Here is a 7940-nt window from a genome sequence, read left to right on the forward strand (position 1 = left end):
TTTCCCGGGCCATCTGCACTGGGACCTGCCACTGTTGCATGTGGCCTGTGGCTTCCACTCCATCGTCCGGAGTGTCTGCCACGGAGGCTGGGCCTTGGGGATTTTTATAATGACTGCATTACTGTGATGCACGTGTGTAGGACAATGACTCTTGTGCCGTGCCTCCGTGAGTGGCGTGTAAGCTTGTTTATCCATGTTCATCTGACACAGTTCTGGGGCTGGGGCTGGGCTGCTGGGAAGGCCCCATCCAGGGCCCTGTGGGGTCCAAGGGGAGTCCAGGGGGACTGAAGTTTCAGAAAAGGCTCCTTGGAGAGGGTAGTGCTTGAGCTGGATTTTGCGAGGGCCTTGACTGCGCAGAGGAGACAGGGACAGTGCTCAAGCCCTCCCCCAAGGGCCAGGAGGAGAACCTAGCATGAGCTGTGGACGGCAGGGCTCAGCCACTCTGCCTTGGGCTGCAGCTTCTTGGCAACCAGATTAGCCTCTCAGTATCCACGTGAAGAATTCAGAACAGCATCTGGGGCAGCAAGTGGCATAGTTATTAAGGTGCTGAACTCCTACCTGGTCAACCCTGGTTTGAGTCCCAGATCCAGCAGCTTGAATCCACACCAGGAAGGTGTGCGTGTGTGCCCCGAATCCTGACTGGGGGAGGGAGAAGGGATTGCGGCGTGGCCGTCTCCCCGGGGGTGATTTCTCACTTTCTATCTCTGTGTCTCTGGTGAGTGCACACACCCCGTAGCAAATCAAATCTTTCAGAACAAAACAAAACAAAAAACTCAGAGCAGCACTCAGTGAAGTGCTATTCCTGGCAGAGGCTGGCCACCTCTCTTCAGAGTCCTCCAGAGGCCGAATCACAGAGTGAGGGACCAAGGTCTTGAACTTGGTTCCTAATGAGAACGGAGCCTAGGTGGCAGGAAACCTGCAGGACATGCCAGCTGGCAGGAATGGCGGCCATCTCCTCCCTAAAGACGAGGTGGGGGCACGAGGCCTGCTGCAGTTCAGGGAAAGTCATGGCTGAGAGCGGGTGGAGGCTGGGCACAGATCGCACCCCGCACAGAGGGCCCCACCCCATCCAGGCCGCCAGAGCAGGCCCCGGCACCCTCTTCCACGTTCTGGCAGCAAGACCTTACCCCAGAGCAGTGGAGGAGGGGCCTGCCAGCGTCTAGGGGTGCACCAGGACCCCAAGAGGTCTTGGGCTCAAGTGGGAGGCCCTTGTCCTCTGGGGTGAGGAGCAGAGTGCCCTCAGAAAAGCCCTTGTCCAGGGGAGGCGGAGGGCTAGTCCTAGCTGTGAAGCGCGCGTGTAGGACAATGACTCTCGTGCCGTGCCTCCGTGAGTGACGTGTAAGCTTGTGCACCCATATGTTCATCTTCACAGTTTTGGGGCTGCGGCTGGCACCCATGTGTTCATCTTCACAGTTTTGGGGCTGCGGCTGTGTTGCCGGGAAGGGCAAACCAGGCCCTGTGGGGTCCAAGCAGAGGCAGAGCAGTCCTGGGGACTGAAGTTTCAGACAAGGCTCCTCAGAGAGCCGCAATGGCCCTGCCGATCCGGGACGCAGAGAGCTGTGGGGGGCTTCCAGGAGGAGGGGTAGCCAGGCCCAGAGAAAAGCAGCAGATTCAGGTGTGGGGGTCAGACCTTGCTGCGGGGTCAGTGCCAACCAGGCGGGGGCAGGCCTCGCTCAGTGATGGGTGGAGGATGCGACCCTGGGGCTCAGCTGTCAAAAGCACACAGGGACCCATCACGCCAAGGGTTCCCAAAGGGGCCCTCCCTTGCTGAGAATGACTCTGCCCAGTAAGAGGGCCCGTGAGTGTGTGCACTCGGGAGCGGCACGGAGGTGGGCGGGGGTCTGCTGTGGCAGGAACCGGCCTAGGCCCGCGGCTTGACAGAGGCCGGTGAGGACAGCCCGTGCTCCCCGCAGCCCTGGTCCTGTCTGTCCTCCATGACAGGGACGCCAAAGGTGTCTGGTACGAGTTTTTGGTATGTAAAATAAAGACACATAGTGAAAGTTTGAAGACAGAAAGGAGGTGCCCTGGCTCTGCCCCTCCTGTGTGGCCTGGGCCATCCATCCTGATTTTCTCTCTGGGCCTACAATGGACTAGAAAAAAAGAGCCCTCTGAGCAAACCCAGCGCGCCCGTGCCTGCCTGGCCCATGCCTGGTGCCTGCCTGCAGTGCAGCCCCATGAGGTTCGCTGCAAACCCCCGGCTGTCCACAGCCTCTGCTCTTACAAGCCTGCTGCTTGGGAAGCAGATCACAGGCGCTGCTCCACGAGCCTGCCGGTGCGGAATTTCTGGAATGACAGCATTTAGCCTCTTAGCAAACATGTTCAGCTTTGCCTCTTTTGGAGAGGTGAGAAGGGAAACGCTGAAGGGGGAACAAAACCAGAAAATCCATGTACCCCAGCAGGGTTCTAGTATCTTTAAATGCAGTCTGGCCTCTACAAAGGTCCCCAGGAAGACACTTGTAGAATGGAACCACTGACTGCCGCAGGCCTGTTTCCTGGCATTTTGGCTAGCCCGGTTTGTCTGGGAGCAGGTGACACTCCGATCGTGGTGGGGACTTTGTGCAGCCTCGCTGTAGCTGAGCCGGGAGTCTGTACCCTGATGGGGTGACTATGTGTCGGGGGGGCCTCAGGGTCAGGCGAGGAGAGGCCAGGCTGGGATGGGAGCCGCACTGCCACCTGCTCTGGGGCTAGGCTGGAGGTGGTTCAGGGGGGAGGGCTCCAGCCAGAGCACGGTGCTGTACTGTCAGGTTTCAACCTGAGAAGCCCCCAAATGTCTGGGGACAAGGGCAAATCAGGTGACCTTGGCAGGAGCCTCACATATTTGGGGTTATTTACACACCTGAAATCTAGATGGATTAGATTAGGTAACGGATTATGTCCCACTAGATCTATAAACAATGAAACCAGTGTTAGTGCCAGATCCCTGGCTGGAGAGTTCACATTTGGGATGCCAAATTCTTTTTTTCCCCAAAGACTTTGTTTTGATAAGCTTCTTTCATTTTTTTTTTAAATTTTATTATTTTATTTTTTTTTGGAGAGGTTTTCACTATAACGCGTGTGCGCTCGCCAGACAGACAGAGACATAGAGACAGAAAGCAAGAAATCACCCCCCAGGGGGGATGGTCACAGCTTCTTTCTTTTTTTCTTTTTCTTTTATTATTTTATTTTTTTAGAGAGGTTTTCACTATAAGGCGTGTGCACTTGCCAGACAGACAGAGACATAGAGACAGAAAGCAAGAAATCACCCCCCAGGGGGGATGGTCACACTGCAATCCCTTCTCCTCCATTCTCCTCTCGGGATCTTGGGCACGCACACACGCCCGGTGTGAGTTTAAGCCACCGGGTCCAGGACTTGAACCGCGGTCGACTACGTGGGAGTCCAGCGACATAGCCATTACGCTAACTGCTGTTTTCTATTTCTTCTTTAAGTAAGAGAACAGAGACAGATAGACAGCACCCCCCAACAGGGCCTTGGTACTGCCAACCCACCCCCAGCCTCAGCCTGTCCTGGATCAGGGTGTATGAAGGGAGGGCTCGGGACCCGGGCAGCCCACCTTTCCCTGTGGGTCAGACTCGCAGCATCACCCCTTACCACTGGGCTGCCGTCCAGCCCCTGGATGGCAGACTCTGACAGCCCTTCGTTTTAGCGTCACTCGCCACCTAGCTGCAGGATCCTCAGCCACCCCACCATGTATGACAATCACCTGTGGGACTTTTTAAAGACAGAGAGAACTGGGTGTGCCCTCCAAGATTTGGGTTCACTTCTTCTTGGCCGAAGCCCACACGTGCAGTTTGTAAAGAGCTCCCCAGGTGGGGCACTACCGCATAATACCAGAGCCATGGAAGAAGGCTGGGACTCAGATCCGGGGTGGACCAGAGCAGGAAGGCTCCCCCGTGATCCTGGCTGCATGGAGGCTGGGGTGTTCATGACATGACATGACCGGATTGGGGGTCCCTGTCTGTCGTGAAATAATGAAATGACAGCTCCTCAGCTGGTTCCGAGGGTTAGCCAGGCCTGAGAACCACTAGTGCTAGTGGTTGCTTGAACTGCTGTGGTGACAGCCACCTGACTATGTGGTATTGGACAGATTCTCTTTTTCAAGAACTAAAGATCAGAATAACAAACTCTGGCTTAGAAGTGAGTGGGGAGCAGGTCCAGTATCTCATATTCATCTCCTTGTGACTTATTCTACTGCCAGAATGTTCTGGAGCCAGTAGAAATGTCAAAGAAATTTGTGTCCGCCATGAATAGCAGATGACTGCAGCTGGGACAAAGCTGGTGAGTGGTCACCGTGGTGGGCTAGAATCCAGTCAGAAATTCGGAATCACCAATTTATTTTTTATTTTTTATTTTTTTCCTGCAGCTTCTTGTTGCTCCCAGTTTGAGGCTTGATGTCACTGGATTTTGAATGACATAAATGTCTGTTACACTAGAGAAATAAGTGCATTTTTGCTTAAAGAAAAGGCTCTGTGCCTCCCAGTGGTGCAGTGGTAAAACGTGAGGCTCTATGAGACCGACCCACAAAGAAAGTTCCAGGTTCATGTCCTGAGGCCTCCCTGTACCACGAATATGCACGTACTCGTGATCTAGGCTAGCTAAGGCAGGAATGGTTGGCGATGTTGAGACTGTCAAGGATGCTGTGTCTTTCTGTCTCTCTTGCTCATGGAAAAAAACAAATAAGTAAACTTTAAAAAAAGAAAAAAAAAAAGAAAAAAAGAAACCCTCCAAAAAACTAAAAAGAAGGAGCATTCCTGTGGTCAGGCCTTGGAATTCATCATGCCCCAGAGGAAACCCGCATGATAGGCACACCATCAGTACCTACCTGCAAGGTCATTTGGGGCAGCAGACCTTTTGAAGAGGTTTTTTGCTATAGGGCACGAAGCACTCACCAGCAAGACAGAGAGAGGCAGAGAGACAGAAAGCGAGAAGTCACACCCCACCCCACCCCGGGGGAATGGTCACGCCGCAATTCCTTCTCCTCCATTCTCCTCTCGGGATCTTGGGCACACACACACATGCACCTGGCGTGAGTTTATTTAAGCCACTGGGTCTGGGACTCGAACCGTAATCGACTACATGGGAGTTCAGTGACGTAGCCGTTATGCCAATTGCAAGCCCCAGCCCCTCCTAATTTTCAAAAACAACTTTTTAAATACAATTCATCCACTCAAGTGTGTAGTTCGGTAGGTTTTAGTTTATGTGGCTGGGCAACCACCACCAAGTCAATGTTAGAACAGTTTCACATGGAACCAGCAGTTAAGTGTAATGGCTATGTCGCTGGACTCCCATGTAGTCGACCACGGTTCGCGTCCCGGACGCGGTGGCTTAAAACTCACACCAGGCACGTGTGTATATGTGTCCAAGATCCCGAGAGAATGGAGGAGAAGGGATTGCGGCGTGGCCATCCCCCCTGGGGTGTGATTTCTTGCTTTCTGTCTCTCTGTCTCTCTCTGTCTGTCTGATGAGCGCACACGCTCTATCGCAAAAACCTCTCCAAAAAAAAAAGAACAGTTTCATGTGGGGTGATAACCTCCACTTCCCAGCCCAAAGCTAGGTCCATTCATTGATCTAGAGATTTGCTGCTCTGGACTTTCATATTAATGGACTCATATAACTTGATGTCTTTCGTGACTGACTTCTTTCATGCAGCATATTTCAAGGCACACTGGGTTGTAGCATGTGTCAGTATTTTATTCCTTTTTATCTATTTTATGAATACACCATATTTGTTTATCCATTCATCAGTTGATCAACATTATATTTCCTCTTATTGGTTATCATGAAAAACGTCGCAGTAAGCATTTGTGTATGGATTTTTGTGTGGTCATGTTTTCATTTCTTTTGGATATATGCCCAAGAGTAGATGGGTCAGATGGTAATTCTATGTTTAATTATTTGAGGAACTATTGTTTGTTTGAATTTTTTTTTAAGTTTATACATTTCCTTTCTTTCAGGAGAGAGTGTTTGCATAAGAAAGAGAGCATATGCAAGACCCTGGCAGAGTCTAATCATGCAGTGTCCCCCTTTCCCTAGTTCTTCAGCCAGGCAGGATCTCAGGTGTGCACCTAGTATATTTCAGGTCAACTCAGAATCCGAACTCACAGTCAGCCATGTGGTTTCCAGCATTTGTAGATCAGTAAGTTACCCACTGTGGGTGGGCCCAGACTGTTTTTCCAAAGTAGCTGTACCATTTTACATTTCTACCAGCAGTGTGTGAAGGTTCCAATGTCTCTGTATCTTGGCCAACATTTCTTCCCCATCACCTTTTAAACATTATAGCCATTAAAAAAAATTATAGACATGCTAGTAGGTATTGAATGTGGTTTGAATTTGTGTTTCCGTGATCACTAATGATGTCAAGCATCTTTTCATGTTTTTCTTGGCCATTTGTATATATCTTCTTTGGAGAGGTATCTATTCAAACCCTTTGTTAATTTTAATTTAGATGCTTTATATTTGATGGTTCAGTCAACGGCTCTTTATGTATTGTGGATGAAAGTTCTTTATCAGATATAGATTTGCACATATTTTCTCCCATTCTTTGGGTTGTTACCTTACTTTCTTTCTTTTATTTATTTATTGGAGAGGTTTTTTTTTTTTTTTTTTTTTTTTTGCTATAGGATGCGTGCGCTCGCCAGACAGACAGAGAGACAGAAAGCGAGAAATCACCCCCCAGGGGGGATGGTCATGCCACAATCCCTTCTCCTCCATTCTCCTCTAGGGATCTTGGGCACGCACGCACATGCGCCCGGTGTGAGCTTAAGCCACTGGGTCCGGGACATGAACCACGGTCGACTACGTGGGAGTCCAGTGACATAGCCATTACACTAACTGCTGGTTCCCTTTCTTTACTTTCTTGATGGTATCATTTGGAGGAGCACAAGGTTTTTTAATTTAAAAAAATTCCAAGTTATCTATTTAGGGAGGGTTGGGCTTTTGGTATCATTTCTAAGAATCCTTTGCCACATCCAAGGCATTTCTTTTAAGAGTTTTCTTGTTTCACTTCTTACATTTAGGTCTTTGATCCATTTTGAGTAAATTTTTGTTTATGATTATGAGGTAAGTATTTAACTTTATTCTTATACTTATGGCCAGCCAGTTGTCCCAGCACCATTTGCTGAAAAGATTATTCTTGCCTTATTAAATGGTCTTGGTGTTCTTGTGAAAGATCAGTTGATATGAATGTATGAATTTATCACTTTGTGATAAATCCTATTCTACTGGTCTATCTTTGTATAAATACCACACTGTTTGATTATCATTGGTTTGCAGTAAATCTTGCAATAAATAAATATGTGCTCTCTCCAACTTTATTCTTCATATTCAAGATCATTTTGATTATTCTGGCTTCCTTGAAATTCCATTGGAAATTTAGCATTAGCTTCTTAGTTTCTACAAAGAAGTCAGCTGCGATTCTGGTAGAGATTTCACTGAGTGCTCACTTCGGCAGCACATATACTAAAACTGGATGAATACAGAGTAGGTTGCATGGCCCCAGTGCAAGGATGACATGCAAATTCATGAAGCGTTCCATATTTTGAAGTATTAACACACAGAAAGGAAGCAATAAAAGGCAACTAAGACAATAGCTGACTTAAAGGTCAGGACAGATCTGATAATATTGATAATAACATTGCATGTGAATGGATTAAATTCTCCAATCAAGAGACACAGACTGGATGAATGGATAAAAAAACAGAAGCCCTCTATCTGTTGCCTACAGGAAACCCAGCTCATGGACAAAGACACACATAGACTGAAAGTGAAGGATTTTAAAAAAGGTCTTCCATGCAAATGGGAACCAAAAAAGAGCTGGAGTTGTGATACTAACTTCTAACAAAATAGACTTTAAAACAAAATCTGTTCGAACAGACAAAGAAGGGCATTATATTGTAGTAAAAGGATCAAAGATCAAGAAGATATAACACTTATAAATATCTAT

At 48.6% G+C, this 7940-nt stretch overlaps 1 non-coding gene across 1 annotated transcript; it reads left to right on the forward strand.

The window, feature by feature from the left end:
• Positions 1-7432: 7432 nt before the first annotated feature.
• LOC114008277 (U6 spliceosomal RNA) lies at positions 7433-7538 on the forward strand. Its single transcript, XR_003549833.1, has one exon. It is a non-coding gene; the product is annotated as a U6 spliceosomal RNA (small nuclear RNA).
• The last annotated feature ends 402 nt before the right edge of the window (positions 7539-7940 follow it).

The sequence above is a fragment of the Tupaia chinensis genome, unplaced genomic scaffold (assembly GCF_000334495.1).
Source record: "Tupaia chinensis unplaced genomic scaffold, TupChi_1.0 Scaffold000041_1, whole genome shotgun sequence".
Taxonomy (NCBI): domain Eukaryota; kingdom Metazoa; phylum Chordata; class Mammalia; order Scandentia; family Tupaiidae; genus Tupaia; species Tupaia belangeri.